The 23,783-nt window shown below is 37.5% G+C and overlaps 1 protein-coding gene across 1 annotated transcript in view; it reads left to right on the top strand.

Moving 5' to 3' along the window:
* Window positions 1–23,783, top strand: part of hs3st1l1 (heparan sulfate (glucosamine) 3-O-sulfotransferase 1-like1) — a 42,896-nt gene that overhangs the window by 919 nt on the left and 18,194 nt on the right. The gene's annotated exons all lie outside the window — the stretch shown is intronic.

The following is a 23,783-nucleotide window of genomic DNA, read 5'->3' as shown; positions in this document are numbered from 1 at the left end:
CAACCTGTTGTTCCTTTTCTAACCTAATATTATGAATGTAACTGGCCAAGCTTTAGGTTTGCAGTAGTCCTTATTTGTCTGTTTTGGCATCAAAAAATGATCTTCAGGGCCTTTCCTGGCAGAGATCCAAGCTTTTAAACTAGCACAGTACACATATATTGCTTTAATGATCAGATATACTGTATGTACATAATTGCCTCTCTGTAAACTAATGCAAATCCTTTGTGTCATGCTCTGATTTATAATTAAAATACTGGAGCTCAGGTGTACTCATTGTTCACACAAACCAAAACTAGGTGCATGTGCTCAATATAACCCCTTATGATGTGAACATTTTCCCCCCACAACCTATAATGAAAATAGACAGGTAGCCTATTGTTATTTTGGGGGTTTTAATTTTTGCCTTTTTTAGCTTGGCTAAGACATATCCATGTCTTAGAACTGAATTTGAATCGTTCAATGATTTATTTAGTCCATGTGACTAAAAAGCAACAATCCTAGACTGAAGCACTTGGTCCCCCATCCTGTTGATGCCACACTCTTGACTTTTCTTGGTTTCAAGTGTCTGTTAAGCTCTCTTAGAGCGGCATCCTGCCTGATTCTCCTTATTAGCGGTGCACAAGTTAATGAGCGTGTAATTGAAACAGCGCTGTGTGCTGCGGGTGATACGAAAGGATCCAAGCTTATGCTTCAGTGAGTCTAAGCTACTTAAGTGTTTAAGGTCCAGAGTCCAGTAAATCTGTGATATCCCTGTTAACACGCGTCTCAGTCTGGGCACTAACTCAATGGTTAAATCAGGTATGGCAGAGAAGAAATCAGCAAACGGCCCTGGATTCCAGGATCACAGTTGGCCAATGTTGTCTTAAGGTCTCTAGCATTATAGGTGAATAGACCCAGGCAGGCCAGATTACATGAGTCTCGAGGGATCCTCACACCTGTGCTGACCCAGCGCCTGCCAATTCATTATAGTGACTAAAGCCTATCGTCATCGCGTCAATATCCATTTGGAGCTCCTTTCAGTGAGGTCAGAGCTTTTTTTTTTTTTTTGTCATAGTTAAGTAGATTAGCCTGATGTAGGTGTAAATCAAGTAAAATAACTTAACTTGGACAAAGAGTTCAAGATTAGCTATTTGAAGACGAAGCAGTATATCCATCTTATCAGTGTAGCTTATCAATGCAGAGCTGCAGTAGCGGTGTTGGACTTGATGCCAGCTTGAGTTAAGCTGGCTGCTTCCAAGCAGCTGATCTGTTTAGTGTTGAATCTTTTTGCCATAGGCTTAGTGATTCTCGTTTAATTAGAAAAATATGTGTAGGTGGAGTGTGTTTATTTTTTATTTACTCATTTTGCTGTGTCAAAGAAAAAATTAATGGCTGTTTGTGTTTATAGCATATCATTTATTTAAATGAATCTGTTTTGCATGGTGAAAGCACATCAATAGCCACCAAATGCAGGTTTTTAGTGAAATATTACGACTTTACTACCAGGAGCAATAAAATTACTTTTAATAAATCCTACTGACTGTAGCCATAACACTGGTGGGGAGTTTGTTCATATACTCTTAAAAATAAAGGTGCCAGAAAAGGTTCTTTAGAGCGATTGGATTGAAGAATTATTTTTAAGAGCCTTTTGAGGAATGAGTCTTTAACCGTTTTTGGTGGTTTCAAAATGAACTAAAGAATTATTTCATGCCATAAATGTTTAAATCATATATAAGATTCTTTATGACTGGAAATGAATTTTCAGTTCTTTCAGTTTTAACTAAACACTGGTGTGAATTACTGCCATTGTAATGCATTCTCTTTTCCCTTGTGGTTTTGCTGATCATGGAGGATAAAGGATAGGTCTGAAATTCTCATCAGTTCAACACATATGTAATATTTATTAATCATACTGGTTAAAAAGGTCAGGCTTTTTGAGAAACCATTCATCACCATTGCATAGACTTAAATTGCTTCTTGTGCTTAAAGTTGAACACACAAGTATAAGTAATGAAGTGTACTAAATTCTGATATGTAGCTGCCATATGTGTGTGCATGTCACTGATCATTTAAATATGAACACCCTTACAATTAACCATACATAGTTTCAAATGATACCTAATAAAAGGACTGCAATATTTTGTTGTTTTATTAAGCCTCATTGCTTTATTCTTCACTGCCAGAATCACGGTGGATCCGGAGCTCTCATACACTCACATACATTTTCACACACTCCTTTACATCTAGGGGCAATCTATCATAGCCAGTCCACCTACTGGAATGTTTTCAGGAGGTGGTAGGAAACCAGAGAACCCAGAAGAACCCACAGAGACACAAGGAGAACATTTTAAACTCCACAGAGACAGTAACCCGAGCTCAGGATCTAACCTATGACACTGTGCATTTTTGTAAGTGCCAACAAAAGAAACATACAAGACTGATCAAAATCAAACATTTTGCTTTAAAGTGGTGAGGTATTAAGCTATAGTGTTCTTATTTTTGTGTTTTATAAAAACAAAAAAAAATGAAAACATGAACAAATACATGGCACATGCCTGTTGCACATTTATGGAATTGAGATGAATAAAGCTGAATTCATTTTCTGATAACTTTAACAAGAATGTAGTCAATGTATGAATGTCTGGGAAAATTTGCAATTGCTTGAAAGTCATTTGGCTCACAAAAAAAAAAATGTATTTGTAGCATTTTGGGAGTGGGTAACTCAGTCTGGTCCATAAAAATAAAAAAAGTGGCACAACATCCTCCAACGCAATATAAGGCACGCTCCTTTCCATGCCCACTCTATCTGTTTGAGTGTAACAATAAATGTTTGTATTTTACAATAATTGTTCCATTGAAGAGTAGTAATATATTTAATAGATAATGCAAGTCCAGATCTAGGATTAAACAAACAGGAGGTCTTAAGCCTTTATTTTTAACTGCTACATGTTTTATGCATGTTCAGTTCAATAAATTTTGCCTTGAATTTTGCACGTATTTGTATGTACACTCTGTTAAATAAGTGAGATAAATGAGAGCCCAGGTCTTGCATGTCTTGCAGTAAAAGCAGTAATAATGATAGTTTATTTTGGGCTGATACTAGTTCATGTTAATGTGGTCTTCTCTGTTCGGTTATTCTTTATTCGCAGTGAAAGCACGCATCACCGGTCGACCCATGCAGGGTTTATTTGATTCAATCAGAGACACAGTTAGCCTTGTCGAAGTAAATTATTTGGCTGAATAAAAAAATTGAGTTTTCTAATACCACAAGAGTGCTGCTAAATATGCTGTAGTAGAAACATTTTTTTAGTTTATTAACCTGTGTTTAGGCTTGGGCTCAGGTAGGAAACAAATGGCTCACATACCGATATGTTTAGACTGTGATGAACTCCTGAGTCTGGCATCCAGAACTCCATGTTGATTAGACAATGCTGCACATGCATAGTTATGGTTGGGTGCATTTTAGCTATTCTAAATGGTATGGAAACTCCTTTTTGACCCACAAATATTGTCTTCGGTATAACTGACACACGTGCCCTATTTAAAAAAAAAAAATGTTCATGTATCTGAGGGAGATTATGTAAAGTGTTTGCCCTCTAGCCATTGCCAATGGACTATTCGGTCCACAGGGTGGCAGAATTTTAAGCTTGAAACTGATGTTGTAATTATAGTCAATCAAACCCAACAAAATGTTTCACTGGGTGTTCATTTGAAACAAATGATGCATGAAACAATTATAGAATGAGAGATTGTCCCTCAGGGAAACCTTTTAAATGTTCTGTGTAGAAACCCCTTTAAAATATGTAACTGCTAACCAAAAAGCCTATGAGGAACTCGCTTTCTTCTAAACACTAAAATAATTCAAGTCCACATTATAAGTCAGGACTCTCTCTCTCTCTCTCTCTCTCTCTCTCTCTCTCTCTCTCGTGTTTTTTTTTTTTTTTTTTAAATACAATATGTGATGTTTTCTGCAAACCCAGGGTTCATTCACATGTCTGGAGAAATATGGAATTTAAAGGCACTTATTTACAGAAATGGGAAAGTACAGGAATTCAGAAACTATTGTGGGAAAACGTGGAAGGGAGCCACAGTTTAAATGTTGGACCTGTGGTTTACCGCCCTATTCCAATGATGGACAATGTGTTGTAATATAGGAATGAAACTACAAAGTAAATAATTTTGCCATCTTAAAGCAATGAGAGTACATTTATAAAATCCTTACAAAAAAATTGCCCTAACATCAGCAGCTAGATGTCCCTCATCATATGAATCCATTACAAACTCCTGATATCATCAGTGTGCTCATAGAGACAGTGGTTTATGTGAAGGAAAACATTCCTTCATGGGTGTCTTCTTCACTGAAGAAGACAAAGATTTGTATTCACAGTACATCATTACACAATCTTTTGTCAAGTAACTTGAATCAGACTTCAATTAGAGAAAACATGGGGAAGCTAATATATTAATATTTTATGTTATTAAAGGAAGAAAAAAAGAGCATGGCGGAATGGCACATTTTTAAACATGTAAATGTATTCAGGGTTTTTTTTTTATTTTTTTAAGCGTGTGTGTGTTCTTGGGGTAGTAGACAATTTTCCCCTCAGGCTGTTGAGAAACTATCATGAAAGCCCTGACAAATTCAGCTCTAATATGTGCCAGATTCAATCTCCGGCCCGTAATATCTACAGTTAATTAATATTCTCCTGCTGGTGACGAGAATTAGGGGTCGTCTGTAGCAAGTACAATGATCAGAACTGAAACTCTGCATGAGCCAAAAAAAATGTTCATATGTAAATGCATTAATGTCACATTAGTACTGTAATTGTAATGTTCTGTAATGAGCAAGAGTAAACTAGCATACACTAACGCCTGAGAAATTAGCAGCATAGCAAAAGACTGAACTTTTTATTTTTCATGTCTTTTGCTATGCTGCTAATTTATCAGGTTTGTGTGTGTATGATTGGGTACTTGTATGTATGTATGTATGTATGTATGTATGTATGTATGTATGTACGTATGTATGTATGTACGTACGTATTTATTTATTTATTTCTTTCTTTCTTTCTTTCTTTCTTTCTTTATGAGTGGGTTAGTTGTTATTACTTGAGTGGTTTTAACCGGACCTTTTGGTACTTAATTTTGTTTCAGCTCATGTACATATGTTGGAATGATGATAAAAATCCTTGAAGAAAACAGTGTATGGCCTAAAGATAATTTTGCTGAAAATAAATAATCTTGAGAGTTCAAGCAAATAAATGGTTTGTCCTTTGTAGCCTTATCACTGCTTTTGGTAAATAAAGTCAGTGATATTGGACAAACGTTTACTTGAATCATTGGATCTCATTAGGCAATAGACCTTAAACTGCATTGAATGTGCTGAGGGATCTTAAAGTCTGGTAAGTCAGTGATGTTTCAGCATTGTAGGTTGAGAGACATTTATTTGAGGCAGATTTGACAGACACTGTATGTGTAATGTGGATTCAGTGCTCTTTGACTACATTTTGCTGCCAGTTATCGTACATCCAGGTGGAAAGCTGACATCTGTTATAAGGACTTTCTTGTAAAAGGCACTGTGTTATATCCTGTATAATCCCAACTGTAGCAGAGCTTTGAGGGAAATAATATACTACACTAATAGATGTTTAGGAGTTACTACTAATTCTAGTAATGCATTGGGGAAAAGAAGTCATGTCAATGTAGTGCACCATGTGTACAATATGTTGGATATGGCAGTTGGTCTGGATATTAACACAACAGCTGTGGTAGTAAAGTACATGCACATATATGGAAAGGACATGTAGAGATCCAGAACCCACCCTCTGGTTAAGAGTGATGCTATGTGTCTAATCTTTGATTAAAGTGGTCATGTGTCATAGGTGTTCGCACCAGCTGAAGTAATTTTTCCTCACAGTGAGTGACTCAGACTACCTGAGGCTACAATTATCAGATTGCCCTCATTTGATCTTTGCACTTTAACTTCAGATCTGCAGAAAAAAGAGACGACGACAGTAAATAACTGGGCATGTGCAGCATGAGGGGTATAGGCTTCTACATTGTACTATACTTAGTGCTCGCTGGTGTATGTGTGCTAGAAGGGCTAAGCTAGTCTCTCTGTTTCAAAGGGGGGTGTGGGACTAACCAAGAACAATAGCTCCACCAATGGTCCTAAGTAAAAATACACAGAATGAATTGAAATACAAGCTAGGACTGGGTCCCCCAGCCCTTTAGCTCAGACTATATATTTACACAGCTGTCACTGACAAACATGTCAAGCAAATGTATGTGCATTGGTAGTAGTTTATCTAAGCATGTTTCGCTGACAAATCCATAACATGCCATCATTAGTGACTGAACATGCACAATAACCGATAATCCTGAATAAGGCAAGTTTTCACTGAAGTGCCTTTAGAGGAGAAACTAGAATTAATTGACTAAGCACACGATGTCCAATCAAAGTACAGTTTACACAAAGGGAGGCCAGAATGGAAAATGGTGTCATTTGACTGAAAGTGCTGACTAACAGCAAGCACAGCTTATTCTGTTTACAGTGCTTACTATTCAGAAGAGACACCGCAGGATTACAGTCTTGAAACAATTGATTTTAAGAAAAAAAGCAATCATGAATGGTGTTGCCTACCTGTTTTTCAGTGAGTGTGCCCCTGTGTGTAGGAGTTTGCTATAACGCTCAACCCTAATGGTTTCCTGGTAGATTTTTTTTTTTAAAGTCTTCTCATTTACTATGACTAGCCATAACTGAATATACAGTCATACATTAATGTAACATCCAAGGTGTGTTCTCACCTCAGACCTGGTCTTCCCAGGACAGACCCAGGATCCTCTGGAAAATTAATGAAAATACCTACATACAAAGTTGGACAGATTTTTTTTTTCTTTTTTTCTTTTCCAAAGACTGGCCTAGATTTGAAACTTTTTGTGCCTGTAGAGATTTCTGATGAGCTCTTTCTATTAAATTAACTCAGATTTGGATTGATGGGCTCAAACTGACCACATTTCTGATTAGCCCTTTAAGGAAAGTAAGTAGATTAGCTGCAGTGCTTTGCCTCTATTCTGTCAATCTTGCAAACCGCCCAAACGTAGACATCGGCATCCTTAATAGCTCCGCACTCTAGCCAAGAGCCTGTCACTAATTCAGTAAGTCTCCTGAGATCTCATTTATTAGCATCCCCAGTGTTTGTATTTTGAAGCTCCTCCCCCAACCTCTTTAATGCTGTGAAGTGTATAAAGTTAGCATGTAGAGCCCAATTTGTTTTTGTCACACAAGCCAATCTACTATATCAAAGACAGGTCACTTTAACTACCAGTTCAGGGGCAGAGATTTTGCATGTTCATGCTCAACTAGATTATTCAAGTGTTGTCTTCCTAATCCTAGAGTAAAGATCATATGTGGTTAACTGTGTAGCAGATGTAAAAAGAAAAAAAAGTTCCTATTGATTTTCTCACCTTGCAATGCCTGCAGTAAACCTGTAGCATCAAAAGTACCCATCTTTGCCTGGGCAGGAGGAAGAAGACTCATTACAAAGCTATAAATTCTGATCAGGTTCCGTGTGTCCATGCAACAGGATGACAGGCTGTTCTGTTCAGTTTGCTGTCATTTTGCAATAATGGGATGGTTGAGGAGTTTGGGAGAAGCAGGGAGAAAAAGGATGATGGTGTAGTGATGAGGAGCCTTCTGACACTTAATTTGGGAGATTTTAAAGCAGTTTTTCTGCCCCTCAATTACGGATTCTGAGTTAGCACACGCCGTCATCTCGAAAAATTACAAGGCGAATTTATCATTCTGCTTAATGAATGGTGAATTATTTATTCATGGGTTTTGTTTCCTTTACGTTTCAGGCAAAGAGCCTATCTAAGGATGAGTCCTGTATTATTTCACACTCTGTGTCTTCATGCAGGCCTTTCTGTGTATGTCTCTTTTGTCTTTTATTCCTCTCGGGCAGCATTCCTAGTGTATGTATCCTTCTTTCTGTCATTCATTTTCTACCAGCTTTTCATCTGAAGGCTGCTGGATGGTCCCCCCCCCCCCCCTGAAGCATCACTGATGTCTAGTTTCATGTTTATGGTAATATGCTGTATTCTGTTCTAAGGGCCTCAGAATAAATTTTTTGTGTGTGAAATAATTCATGAACTTTATTTTAATTCAAATGTATTCCATTGCAACGAGACAATTCACTTAATTGTCTAAACACTTTTATATTCACTTAAGAGACTACACACTTTTATTTAAAAAACAAAAAAAACTCTAAGAAGATATTAAGATAATGAGGGCAGTCATTTGTCTGGCACCTTGACGAGGTTATGAGGAAGTGGCCCTGGACTCCTTTTATGCGCACACATTATGCATATCAATTGGTGTCATAGCAACTGGTGAAAGCCTTCATTAAATGCCGATCAAGCCTTTTATATACTATTAAAGAAGCAAAAGCAAAGACCAACCTGTATCAAATGCTGATTGGTAGATTTGACTTCACAAGCTCAAAACAAAATTTGGAACAATTTATAAATTAGGCAAACAATGAGACTGAGATTACTCTTTTCGGAGTCTAACATTGGGAAGATATTCTGAGGTACGGTACCAAATATAATCTAATGCATGAGTGCTTTTTTTTTTAAATTTAAAACTCAGCTCACATTGAATAGGGACACTTTTTTTTTCCCCGTTACACAACAGAGCTTTACTCTGTCTTTCACACCGTTTTTGTTCCCTTCACACACAGATTACAATGCTGAGCACAAGCATTATTGCCAAATCTGAGACACTTGCAGGCAGTATTTCGCAGATGAAAATCCGAAAACCACGGAGGAATGAGACATTCGATTTTTTCTAGATATACAGTTGTGATATCAGTGTTGTGCAGTAGCACAACACTGAATTAGCTACATTATCCCAGCGGCTTCCTCACCTATACGCATTGCCACTAAGTAGCACCCGATTTAAGTATTTTATATTATACAGCAGTGTTATTGATTGCTTTGATTTATTTATTTTTTAATCTGATTGGTCAGAAGGTATTGATTAATTTTCTAAAACAGCAGCTCTGACCAGTAGTTCCAGCTGCAAGGTTTGCATTCATTTGCTCATTCTAATGTTATCCTTTCTATAGTAACAACTTCCACAGAGATTTTTATGGCAGCCTCTTTGAGGGCACATTTATTTAGCATTTTTGAAAGGAGTCTCCAGTGTCAGCACAGATATGTTCCTTTTAAGCTTTCTGCATTTTATTTTTTATTTTTTGTCTTATTAACTTAGGGGAAATAGATGCTGGTGTGGGAACAACTGTTTATAGTTGCTATAACATAAGTGATAACAGGAACTGGATTGTTTACAGACTTTCCATAAATACCCTTCTATATATACATAAAAAAAACAATGTTAGCATTGGCAAGCTGCTATGGTATAAGGGGAATAAAACACCTCAGCACCACCCCATCATTGTTTGTTTTTTGTTTGTTTGTTTAAAACCTATTACAGCATATACCATTGTGGTTTATTAGTTACCTTTGTGAGTAGTCTTGATAAACATTACAGTTCATTGTGTTAATGTATATTTTACAGTAATCATTACTGTACACATAAAAACAAAAAAACGAGACCAGCCTATACTAGTGTTTTTGTATTTTCTAAAATGAAAGCAACTGAATCCGTGCCGTTGCCAGACCAGGTGGTTTACATCAAGGATTCTTATGACGTTCATACATGCCCTCTGCAAGATGGCATCTCTCTGCGTTTTTCACTTGCAAAGCTGATTCTCAGTCAACACAATAGGATTTTCCGTTTCGTAAATGGAAGCAGCTTTACAGTGATGAACCAGAGTCAGCACTTACGTACAGCCAAGTTGTTGCTTGTATATCTCCTATAATGTTAGCTTTATGAACATCATAAAATAGTAATGTTTTACATGCACATTGTACTTTGCATTGCTTTATGCAAAATTATGGGGTGTGTGGGTTTTTTTTTTTTTTTTTTTTTTTTTTTTTTTTTTTAAATTTGAATTTTGGTGTGTTAGTCAAGGTCATTGAGAAAGGGAGGATGTGAACCTCTAGGATAATGATCTTCTGAATGGAGGGTAATTGGAGTCATGCATTTCAGTCGTTTTAGCAATTCAGTGCTTTCTGATCCCTGGTGGATCTGAAGTAGACTGCTCAAGCAAGGCATGCAAAAAATATAAATGAAGTGAAATTGTTTTGTATATAGAGACTGCACAGTGGCACAGCAGGTAGCCTTGGCCCCTCACAGCTCCAGGGTTCCTGGTTTGATCTTGAGCTTGCGTTACTGTCTGTGTGGTGTTTCACATGTTCTCTGGTTTCCTCCCACTTCCAAAAGCATTAGGAGTAGGAGAATCAGCTATGCTAAATCGATGCTACATGGGAGTGAGTGTGTGAATGGTGCCCTGAGATGGACTGGTGTTTTATCCAGGGTGTATTGCCACCTCTTGCTCCAAAATGGGTTTCTAAGATGGAGACCCTGACCAGACTATGACCCTGACCAGGATCTAGTGGTTATTGAAGATGAATGTACAAAAATGATTGACTCATTGTCTTGCTCTACCTCTTGTTTGGAAAGTATCAAATTGTCTATGTGCTTTAGAGTGTGAGTAATTTTGTCATATGAGCTGCATATTTATTTATTTATTTATTTATTTATTTATTTAGCTTGGAGTTCTTATTCCTAAAATAGCACTGCTTGAAGCCAGCTTTGATGGGGAAACATTTTATTTTACAGTTCTACATAAATGTTTAGGGTTCCACCAGAGGGACAAGCAGAGTAGTCTTAAAGTAGGTCCTTTCACACTGAGTGCGATTATGCGATGCAAATGTTTGGCGCGATTATGCGCCTGAATCAAATATATGGATCCCTATGGAGCTGTTCACACCGGGCGCAATCAATCACAGTGACATTTTTTCCCATCCAGTGTGTCGATTATTATTATTTTTTTTTTTTCAAAAACAAAATAAATAAAACCGTATTTATTGTTTATTATTTATTGAAGCGATCTGTCCAATTAGATTTGAGTTTTAGATCATGTGCCCGGAGACCCTGCTGTTGCACAAAAGGGTGAGATTGATGGCACTATAGCACAGAAAGCGGTTTTGAAAACCGAAGAAGAGTATTCCGGAGTTGTGAGTTTTGTTCAGATGGCCTCAGGTAATTGTACAGGATACAGGCTGCTTTTACTATGCAATCAGCAATTGTGGGGCTGTAAACGCCGCTGAAAGACTCTGAAGTGTCTGCTGAGGATGCAGAAGCAGTTTTCTTATTTTTATTTTATCTTGCATAAATAATCGAGTTTTGTCCCACTACTGTGTTGTTGCATTATATTTCACTTTATTTCATTCATACTAAAACAGCTTCATGGGCTGGGGGAAAAAAAAATAAATAAAAATAAAAAATTCTGCCTCCCTTTCTGGGTAGAATACACATAAGAAAAGTTAGTGTAACAAACTTCATAACAGGCAAGGAGGAGTCGGGAACCGGCAACATAAAGTTTAATAATCAACAGAACTCAAACATAACATAAAACACACAAACGTAAGCCGAAAATAAAGCACATGTGCGTCTCTCTCACTGGTACTTCCAGCTGCTCCTTTCTCTCCCTCTCCCCCACTGATTAGCCAAATCAGTGCCAGGTGTGCATCCTCACAACCTGGCTTCTCCCGCCTTCTCTCAAACTTAGTTTCTGTGCTTCTTAACAGTTTGTATTGTGGTGCTATGTGCCAACATTTACATGATTCTTGTTCTTTTAGTGGTCAAAGACCATGGATCGATCAGCTGCATAGTGGGTTGTGCCACCTATCCTGTAGGTGTGAATTAGCTGAAGGCGATCAATCATTTCACGTTTGACGTGTAAGCATTTCACTTTATCGCATCGCGCTCCGTGTGAAATCCTAAACGTCCTTTGAAGTACATTTGTATATAAAGTATATCTAATATCAATATTAAGTGGTTACTGAAGATGAAAGAATTAAATTGTTGTATAGGATATTGTTTTACCTGAATTCAATTATAAACAGTAAATGTTTTATGTATGTTCTTCGCCATACATTTTATTCAAAGATACATTCCCCTATGTATGTATGTATGATTTGAAATTGATGGAAATGATCGTTGACTTGTAAATTTTACTGACAAGGAAACACAAACTGTATGTATGTAACTATACGTATGTTTGTATGTATGCATGCATGCACAGAATTTTAAATTGATTGGAAATGACTGTTGGCTTGTTAATATTACTGAGAAGGAGACCCAGAAATTTCCTATCTGTTTAATTTGTGGTGACTTCAGCTTCACTGGCAGAATTTTAAGCAACACACTTAAAATTCATTGCCCAGCAAATTAAACCATCAGCTCCACAGTCGGAATTAAATGCACAGAAATGACTCATTTAATGTCTGATTATCCTATAATGCCACATCATAAACAATGGCTCATGCTCATCACCAGATGTTGCTCCGTTTAGCAAGATAACAGGTTCAATCATAGGGAGAAGGTGGCTTGCGATGCACGTGTACCCAGACGCAGACGGATTTGATTAAAACGTGCAATTCCAGAAAAGTCCTGCTCTCCGAATCATTATTTAAAAGCTCTCTCAATTCTAGAGATGCGTCTTCATTACGATAGCAGCTGCTTAACACCGATAATGCTCGCTCATTTGCCGGCAAGTCCCTCAATTTCTCTGCAATGATAATGCGTATCTTTCACAGAGGCGTGGATGGCGGGTGCACTATTCTCCGTATGCTCACAGGATTACAAAGGTTAATCACTAATTTGAGGCTTATTGTTGCTAAATAGTTAAGGACTTGCATGGACTGCTCTTGTTGGATAATAGCGTATAACAGCCTGGCCGTGGATTGGATTTTCGTGGAAGTGTGCTGATTGGCATGTGTTTGATGTCTGCAACTTTCCTCCTATGTGCAGAATAGCTGAAAATGCACAAAACACTTCCACACTTTTCCACAGCTAGTTTTTGAGTTTGCACACACCAGATTTAATTACCATCTAGCCTGATGCAGGTTAAATAAATGATGCTAGTGTGGCTGAATTTTCTGAATGTGGAAAATGTTTCAAGTATGAACTATCTTTTATTATTATTATTATTATTATTATTATTATTATTATTATTATTATTATTATTGAAGCAAATACTTTAAAAATGTCAAGAAAATGTTTACATATTAATGTATACCAATAGAACGCTCTGTTTCATAATTCGGATGTGATAATTTTTTTGATGTACAAACAGAAAAGATTTTGTTTAATGCAATGCGCCAAGCTTAAACCAGCAGGCCTACACAGCCTATGAACTCAAACGATTCTTGGATCCAGTGCCTTTCTTAAGCTGCAGATCATGTAGCCAATCATTAAACAATTCACAGGTTGTCATATTCTATGTTCCAATGCATAGCGGAGCTTGTTATAATGCCAGTCCAGCACTTTCACATCTGTCTCTATAATGTGTGAACAAGGAAAAGCATTGACATGTGCTGTCTGGGTGTTGATTAGTGTTTCTGATAGGCTGCTAATGGCAGTTAGAGCCATGTTTAGCAGTAAGCCTTAGCATTACTGTAGTGTAAAGCAACGGTCCCCAACCACCGGGTCATGACACAGTACCAGGTCGTGGAAGAGTTGTTACTGGGTTGCAAGAACGAAAAAATGTCTAGGCTATATGCATTACCACTATATTATTTATTGTGCATTTCCCCTTTAAGAGCCACTACCCAAATTTTACATAGGTGCGATTTCAGAAAACATCGGTTCCACACTTTCAGGTTCAGCTAATATTAACATGAGTGTGAACAAGCATCGCTTGAAAGTTTCTTTAGTGGAGGAGGTGAGAAAAGACGAAACGATGGCGATAACGCAGAGACAGCTGCTGACGAGAAAAAGGGGTAAAAGAAAACCACTTTTAACCGAAAATATGTTGATTCGTATGTAAAATATGGTTTTGTCTCTACTGGATTCAAATCCCATGTGTATAATATGTGGAGATAAATTGTCTAATGAGTCGATGAAGCCCTCAAAATTGCTTCGGCATCTTGAAACTAAGCACCCAGCATTGAGAGACAAACCGTTGGATTATTTTGAACGGTCCTCGTTGGGACCATATTATTGCAGGGAAATAAGCCCAGAGCTCCCTCTGATTGTTATGGCGAGTTGAAATATTTTGTCCCCCGCCTACCCTTACCCCCCAAGAAACCGGTCTGCGATAATATTAGACCCCTGGTGTAGAGAGCCTTCAGCTGAACCGGAGATCTTGGACTGTTGAGGAGGCTTGTTTTCATAGTAAGAGCTGCTGCCAGTTCTGTAGAGCTGGAGGAATAGTGAATACAGATGTTTGCCAGCTGGTCTCATTCAGTGAGGTGGTTCTACATCGAGAAGAAGTCTGTGTGACAAGTTAAGTAGCACTGCTTGCTTTTTAGGGGTGTTTGAGTGCTGCACATGCTTCAAGTGCTCATCTGACTATATTTTCAGATAGTAAGCATAATCAGTATTTCAGGTTTATGATTTTATGAACTCTAGTATATTATACATATACACATATACACAAAGTTTCAGCCATACACTTCAAGGCCATACTTAATTAAATATTTAAAATTATTTAACCGGTTTTCAGTTAGGGATGCATGTTATGGATTAAAAAGTACAAAAAACCTTATTGCTGCACATCTATTGCAATATGCTATAATAAATATGTGAACTTGTGGAATGTCATGGTTTAGGTTAACCTGAAGTAATTTGAACAAAATTAATAGCATTTTTGGGCCAATTTTTGACATGCATATGCTATTATAAAATGTAAAACATTTTAATTGAATCATCGCAACCAAAAACCAAACTTATTCACATGTTGGCATGTGTATCTGCCGATATCGGCTAATCATTAAGTATGAGTTCTGAGTTTCTATTGTGAATAAATAAAAGATACTAGAAGATATTGCACAACATAAGTTGTGGACATGTTATGTCAACAACATAAATGTATTTACTCAAAGGCACAGCCATTTGCCAAATTATAACCCCAATTCTGAAAAAGTTGGGACAGTATGGGAAAAAAAAGCAAACAAAAAGGCTTATTCAAAAATTCCATTCACCCTGTACTATATTGAAAATACAATATTAACACATTATTTGATGTTTTACTTTGTGAATTTAATTTATTTTTGAAAATATACACACATTTCAAATATTGCAATATTTGAAAATTATTGCACTGTAACACACACCTTTTCTTTAATAACACTTATTAAGCGTTTGGGCTCTGAAGACACCTGTTGGTTAAGTTTAGCAAGTGGAATTTTCCCCCATTCATCCATTATGCATTTCTTCAGCTGCGCAACTGCACGGGGCCTTCGTTGTCTTATTTTGTGCTTCATAATGCTCCACACATCCTCAATCAATCGGAGACAGGTCAGGACTGCAGGCAGGCCATGCTCACACCCGCACTCTCTGCTTACGCAACCATGAGCTTGTAATCCGGACAGAATGTGCTTTGATATTGTCCTGCTCTGGATGGCAGCATATGTTGCTCCAAAATGTGTACATATCTTTCTACATTAATGGTACTCTCACAGATGTGCAAGTTACCCATGTCATGTGCACCGACACACCCCCATACCATGACAGACGCTGGCTTTTGGACCTGATGCTGATAACAGCTTGGATGGTCCTTTTCCTCTTTGGTCCTTTTGGCCTTGCCCTTTACGCACCGAGATTTGACTGGATTCCTTGAATCTTTTAATTATATTGTGCACTATAGATGGTGAAATGCCCAAAATCCTATGATTTATCTTTGGGGAATGATGATCTCAAAGTGTTGGATAATTCACTGATGCATCTGTTGGCAGATTGGCGAGCATCGTCCCACCCTTGCTCTTGAAGGACTAGGCCTTTTCTGGAGGCTCCTCATGTACTATGATTAGACGATTGCCACACCTGTTTCACATCACCTTCTTATTTCAACTTGTCACATCGCTTTTTTGGAACATGTTGCATGCATCAATTTCAAAATAAACTTTTATCTTCAAAAAAAAACTATGCGGCTGATTAGGTAAAACATCAAATACCTTGTCTTTAAATAAAAACAACAAAAATAGCCATATAATGTAAAAGTACACTTTCAAATAACTCCTTATTGTTTTTATTAGCATTGTCCATACTGTCCCAACTTTTTCGGAACTGGGGTTGTATTAATTTTATAATATAGAATGATGTATAACAATTTAATTATGAAATCTGTCTTTTAACATAATATTATAATGATACAATATCTATATACTATAAGTTTTATGTTATGCACGTGTATGTTGATTGGAAATTTGTTGCATGTAAATACCTTGTTCAGAAAATCCACTGAAAGGAGATGCGCATGCTCGGTTCACAAGGAATTGTGGGCGCTAACAGCTGCTTATCTGTAGGCTAGGTATTTTGGAATGGCAACTTGGGCATACTTACAACAACTGTGTATACAGGAATATTCCAATGCCTGTACGCATATAAAAATCGTATTCGGAATATGGCTGCAACTTGAATATAGACCTTAAATGGAATTTGATGTGCATGTAAACATAGTCATTGTCTGACTTGCACATTCTCTTTGTCCTTTTTGAGCCAAACCAGCATTGTCATTAACGTTACTTAGCATTAGTGTTACATTACGTAGCCTAGAATTAATGTTATGTTACATAATGACTAGCATTAACGTTATTTATCTTGAGATTTGTAAAAAAAAAATTTTGTCTTGAACAGGTGAACGTCACGTACTGCACCCTGGGTAATGTAGTTTATGTAGAGTAATTATGAATCACCCAGAACCTGATATAGAGAAGGAAGAAAAGAGTACTGGCATCTCGTGAGAAGTGCCAGTACGCAAGAAAGTCACAGTACGCCAAAGAGTAAAATGTAGAAGTGCTGGTACTGCAAACCGGTGAGTACCAGCCCACTTCAAGCACTAGCTACAGTAGCACCAGTAAGCATCCGACAAACCTTTTGAGGAACCTTTTTTGTAAGTGTGTATGATTTTTAATGTGATGTTATTTGAAACTTCAGAGCCTGCCTTGAGTTTTAATCAAGTTAAGTTTTGCAGTTGTGCACACCTCTCCTACAGTTTTCCATAATTGAGCAATATAGCTCCTGCACTGAGACTGAAGAAGTGAAATAAGATTAGCGCTGCTTGTGTGGCTTTGATGTACAGGCTGGCTGCTGCACTGCTTGACCTCATCTCGCATTAGTACACTGTGACCCATGACCACAGATGGCTCATTCTGTAGCTTATTGTAGTCCTTTACACAGCTGTTCAGTTTCACTTCCAATCTCATGCTTTCGATTTCAAAATAGTTTCTGTGAAAATACAAGGCTTGGATGCAATTTAATTCCATTGTGCTTTGCTCTGCCGTCATGAGAGTCAAGACATCATGGAGATATGTTTGCTTCCCTTGGGGTCAATATTGGTTCATTTTTGATAAACTGAAAAGAGCTACTTTTATAAACCTTTTATTCTTACTTCATCAATCCAAGGTTTAAAGATTATGGTTATAATCCATGTTTCACTGTGCATAAAACCGTTACATAAAAATGCAGGAGTTTATGATTATTGAAACTTTCATAGAGGATCAGATGGAGACACATGATCATTCACTGGTTAAAAAATAAATTATGTAATTTGTCCTGTGGTCAAGAGATTGAGCGTTTTAATCCTGACTATGCCACAGCCATCTGTGGCCAGAAGCCAAGGCAGCAAAATTGGCCATGCTCACCTATTCTTTCTCCTTTGTCAATCACAGCGACACTAATCATTCGTGGGGTCATGTATGTGTAAGAAGGTGGATACTAGTGCTTTCCTCAGTGTGTGTGTGTTATATTGCTCTGTGACAAAGCATGAGTAGCAGTTTGAAAAAGTTCGGAGGAAGCACGTGTTAGCCTTCTCTCTCTCGCTGGTTGTTTAATGTCCGATGATGGCTGGTGGGTGGGAACTGGCAGGAGAACAAATTAAGTAGAAAATAGAGCGGGAAAACCAGAAACATTTTTTTTTTCACTTTAGCATTAGATGTTATTTGCCTTAAGTGTGTTGGCACTTTATATTATTGTCCTTTTATATTATTTGAATTATTATACTTTCTACTCTATATGTGCACACTTCTCCTTATTATACATATTTTTATATTTTATTTAATCTCACGTCCTTCTTTATTTTCGACTCTTTTTGTTTCTTTCTCTGTGTGCATCTCAGTCAGCTCTCTAGTTCAGTAGTCAGGGCACTGATCAGGGAGATGGCCATTTTAAGGACGGTCTCAATAGTAAAATCTTTCCATCCACTGGAACCTTTTCTCTCGAGGGGAAAAAAAATTAAAAATCCTACAATGCACCGCAAAAACCAGGGCTCATCGATGCTCACTATGCTAGAAAAAATCGCAGATGAACTCTCAGCTATGTTTGTCTATAAATGTAAGTAAATTGTTATTGTTGTTGTAGCTCTCAAAGGATTAACTTTAACTTTATATGTCGTTCTATATACGGTTTTTAATGATGGTGTTGGATGATTTAAAAAATTAAAAATCCACTAGCTAGCCTTGAAGTAGCATTACAGAAACATGTGTGAATAAGCTAACAAATTTGACATATAATGTCAGAAAGATATTAGTCCTGCATGTTGTTAAATGTCAGTGGTGACAATTTTACAACGCGGGTACGTAGTCATGTTGCCAAAAATTGAGTCATCAGTGCCCCGGTGTGTAGTGTGCCAGGGTCCTTACCAGAGTCCGAACTTATGTACACGATATACTGATTCATGAGCTAGGAATCTGATTGAGACGCACTCTCTGATTTTACTTTGTAAAAGCTGCATTATGTTTTAAAAGGTGATATGTACGTAAGGATTAATTATCATTTTTATTAGTAATATTAGTATTATACTATTACTGGTATAATTAATATTAATGCTAATCCTATAAATATCTGTTCACAGATCTATTAGTGGAGTCGTGCCAATAGTGTAAATTTCACTTGCTCCTGTTCCCATTAATATGAAATGCCTTTTGACTTTGTTGAAGAAAGGCATCAGTGTGCAGAAACCAGTGCTCTAATCAATTTACTCTTACCATGAGAACAGACTGAGCAGCAGGCAAGGCTGAGGCAATCCCGGGCTCTGTGTTTGTGTGGTCAGAGCTGTAGACTGCTAGGCTGCTCCTGGCAGACCTGCATGAGTCATCGGAGTCAAGCTTGAAGCACAGCTATAGTGGTTTTTTTTTATTATTTATTTATTTATTTTTTCTCTTTTTTTTTCCCTACCTCAAGCCTGCACATGATTAAGACTAATCTACTATCATTACCAGATTTATCAAGGATTGTCAAGAATTTTAAAATAAGCTTGACCACTTCAATTTATGCCTTTGGAAATAAAGTGCTGGTGGATAATGGTTTGACTGCTGGAGTGTTTTGTATTTTTAAATGCATTTCATGCTTCAGGAGCAGTCCACATCATCTCTGCTAGACAAGGGAGAAATAAATTATGTAAGTTCAAGTACGGGAAGTCATGAAGAATAGTGGGGGAAATCTTTTTTTTTTTTTTTCTTTCTTTTTTTTTCCTCTTCTTCTTTTTCCTTCCTTCCTTCTCTCACTCCTGACCCCACGCCCCGTCGTTTTTTTTGTTTGTTTTGTTTTGTTTTTTAATTCAAGATATTTAGCCTTGAATCTTTCACAACCTTTTGATTTCAACACAATTGATTTTGGGTGCTTCAGAATTCAAACTGGAGGATATGAAAGTGAAATGGAGAAAATAAAGGATGTTGATGTTTTTGGATTCTTGATCCAAAAAAAAATAACAACCCTGAAGTGAATAATGGACATGGAACTCATAGCTGTTCAGAGAGAAGCATTAGGAACTCATGTGTATATGACTAATAACCCTTTTTTTGGAGTTGTTTTGGTCTATTTCTAGTGTCCTGCTTCGCCTTTAGCATTGCCTTCTACACATTTTCATTTGAGGTAGGGGATGCTAAGTAGTTCATACCGTGTGCATTAATTTTTTGGGCAGCGGTTGCACTTAATTAACTGAATCCAGATCAACATACTTACTAAGAAGCTGAGCTTAACAGTAAATAGATGAATCAATGAAGTAAATGAAATGTAAGCCACTGCATGTGATTAATCAGGCTGTGGTTGTGCTATATAAATACTAGTGGTCTGTCTCAAAAGTGCACTTGATTCTCACCTTAGACAGAATCACTCATCCACACCGACAAACAAGATTAGGGAAAAGCTTGAATTTAATAGCTGTATAATGAAAAGGTCATGGCTATGAATAGCAAGAAAGCGAGCGCAAGAGCATAAAAGGCTATTTTGCAGAAGATAAAAAGTAAATGCCATAAATGTCACCATTTGAAAGTATGCAAATGAAACTCTTATAGCATTTTTTGTGCTTGGTGATGGGAATCATTAGGTGTTATTTCTGTTTTAATAGCTAAGAAAATCAATAATTAAAATGCAAAGGGATCTAAGAAATATTCTATCGATAATTAATGAAAAAACACAGTGTTTATTAAACAGTGAATTAAACTTACCAGGGAATTGAAATACGTGTACTCTTTTAGTGTTTCCTCCCTTATTGCATTTAAATGTCACTTCATATCACTCTTGTGTGTTCATTTGACACTTTTTTTTTCTTTTTTTTCTTTTTTTTTGCTTGGAAGTCTTGGTTAAATTGCCTATTTTAGATTGTTAATGTTTAGTTGAGAAGAATAGTCTGTTTTAATATTTAAATAATAATAATAAAGTTTAATTTCTTCTGCTTGAGTTACTTTGTTATTGCTGCTGAGTTTTGGATGTGTTCTGATACAGCTTGAAATTTCTTGGTCCCTTAATTATTGCAGGCTGCCCAAGCCCTGAGGCAGCCCAGCTGTCTCACAGAATTATACTCCCTCCACCATGCTTCACAGCTGAGATATTTGATACAGGTAGACTAGATGGTAGTGTGCTATTTTCAAACATAGTAACGTGTGCATTTAACAAAGGTTCAATATTGTCTCTGAGTTGTATAGTAATGCACAATGAAGTTCGCGATGGGCTGCAGTGTACCATCCATCCATATTCTGTACCGCTTTATTTTTAGGGTCATGGGAGAGCCTGGAGCTTATCCCAAAGAACTCGGGGCACAAGGCAGGGGACACCCTAGAATCTCACACGCACCCATACCCATTCACACACTACAGACAATTTGGAAATGCCTGTCAGCCTGCAACACTGTCTTTTCATACTGGGAGAAGAAACCAGAGTACCTGGAGGAAACATGGGGCAGAAGTGGGATTTGTACCCCCCGACCTCAGAGGTGCGAGGCAAACTTGCTGACTACTAAGCCAATGTGCAGTGTGTGGGGTTTTTGTTTGTTTGTTTGTTTTTGGTTTTTTTGTGTGTAAAAATTTAGTTTTTTGTTGTTGTTTTTTTTTTTTTTTGGCGGGGGGGGGGGGCTGTTTTCTTACAATAACAAAGCTGTCTTTTTAGGGTTCTTTGTATCATCTGCTCTTGTGCTAATAATTGTAGAACACCCACTCCTATTGACACAAGCCAGGGTGGGGTATTTCTTACATTTTTACACCATCTATCTGGCTAAGAATGACAGAAATGCGGGTCTTAAGAAATCCCTTTTTAAGGATTCTTACAGAATATTTTAAAACTTTCAGTCTCAACAGCATCAGCGACTTTTTTTTATGAGGTCCTGTGAGCTTTTTTTAAGGCTCTGTCACAGTTAAGAGAATATTTTATATGGTAGGCATCTCGGCCTCTGATATGAACTGTTTATCCTGGTCTTAATCCTGGAGTTTTACAATGAACCTTGAGCTAGTTATTTAAACGTGCTGCATTTAGTGAATGAGAGCAGGGGAAAAAAAGCTGAAATATAGAGCATATTTCTAGGCTTATGTGTGTTTTAAACCTGAAGTGCATAGGGTTTTTTTTCTTTCTTTCTTTCTTTCTTTCTTTCTTTCTTTCTTTCTTCCTCTAGAGAGTTCGGTGGAAAGCCGTTTGGGCATGAGAACATGCAAAACTCTGTACAGATGGTAACCTGAGCGCAGGAATGAGCCGAGACCTTGGAGTCTTGAGGCTGAACCGTGCCATCCATATGAAAGTGGGAAATAAAAATGTCTCATTAATTATACTTGTGCAACAAAGCAGTGTATACAGCCTAGTTTGTTTTTGACATATCTTTATATTTGTAACAAAGTTAAATGATTGGCAAGGAGGAGGCGGGAACTGACTGAACATAAACATAAAGTTTAATAATAAAGCAAACTCAAACAAAACCAAAAACACACAAACGAAACATAAAGCACACGTGTGCCTCTCTCTCCCACTGGCGCTTCCAACCACTCCTTTATCTCTCTCTCTCTCCCACTGATTAGCCAAATCAGTACCAGGTGTGCATCTTCACAACCTGACTTCTCCTTAATCCTCGTCACAATATTATATTGAAACTTTTTTTTGTAATTATACAAGGGTGTAGTCATTTGCATGTCATTTTGGTGTGAGGACCAAAATTCGGTTGTTTGTACACAAGTGGAGTGTTCACATCTCTCAAAAAAATTTCATAATATTTCATAATTGGAAAATATTTTTCAGGGTCGGTGAATGTATGACGGCACCTTATTACCAAGCTAATCCTTCCATCCATTTTCTGTACCACTTATCTTACACAGGTTTGTGGTGAGTCTGGAGATTATCCAAGGGGACTTGGGGCACAATACATGTGATACCCTGGTCGGGGTGCCAACCCAACAATTGCATACACACTAGCACACTACAGACAATTTGGAAATGCCAATCAGCCTACAATGCATGTTTTTGGACTGGGGCAGGTAACCGGAAAAACCCCTGAGGCATGAGGGGGAAAAATGCCTCAAACACCAGAATCGAACCACCAGCCCTGGAGGTACATGGCAAACGTGCCAGCCACTATATGGAATAGCACTGGAGGCAAGATTTATGGATTATAAGTATTAATTTGAAATTCCAGTTCTATCGTATTTGTGACACTTGTATGTGCAGGTATAACTGTACCCCATGCTCTAGAGGCCTGATTAAAATCCCCCACTCCCCACATTTGTCTTCTCCCTGACACTCACACAAGGATGTCTGGTGTCTTAAAGTAATTGTCACAGCTAATTGACCAAAGTAGAGTTACTAAGATTGCAGTATTTGGATTTAAGTTAATTTAAAAGTCTAAATTATGCAATCAGCGGAAATGCGTAATTAATTGTCAGGCTCTCACTCACGTGCACACGCACACTGGCCAGCATTGGGATCCCATTATCATTTAGGCTTCTACAAATGCCATAGTTAAGTAAAGGTGAACCGGTTTGGCTTCCTACATTCCTACAGCCAATCAATTGTCCAGAAGCAGTAACTGTTTCACGGTTCTCTGAGGAAACATCTTCAATCTCACCTTTCAGTCCAAGAAGCAGAGGCCGAGTAGAGTAGAGAAATGCATGTGGAGGACCTTCCGAATGCTTGGAATGAGGCATTTGCTAGCAAAAATATAATAGGCCCAATAATTTAATTTTAGAAAGTCATCTTCCTCTTTGGTTCTCAGAGGTGTAAACATTCTGGCCCACACTGCTACCACTAATTGTGGCTGATGCAGGAGCTGTAATGTAATAATGCCTTTTCACAAGAAACAAGATTGTTCCTGTCTGCAAAGGTAAGAAAAGAACCAATAAAGGGAAACACAACTGTTGTACTTCAGAAGAATTTTGAACTCTGTTGATTTAACAGTTTGAGAATGGTTTAAGAAAAATGTGAT

The sequence above is a fragment of the Ictalurus punctatus genome, chromosome 3, assembly GCF_001660625.3.
Source record: "Ictalurus punctatus breed USDA103 chromosome 3, Coco_2.0, whole genome shotgun sequence".
In the NCBI taxonomy this organism is placed as follows: domain Eukaryota; kingdom Metazoa; phylum Chordata; class Actinopteri; order Siluriformes; family Ictaluridae; genus Ictalurus; species Ictalurus punctatus.
This window is presented reverse-complemented; position numbering and strand designations above follow the sequence as displayed.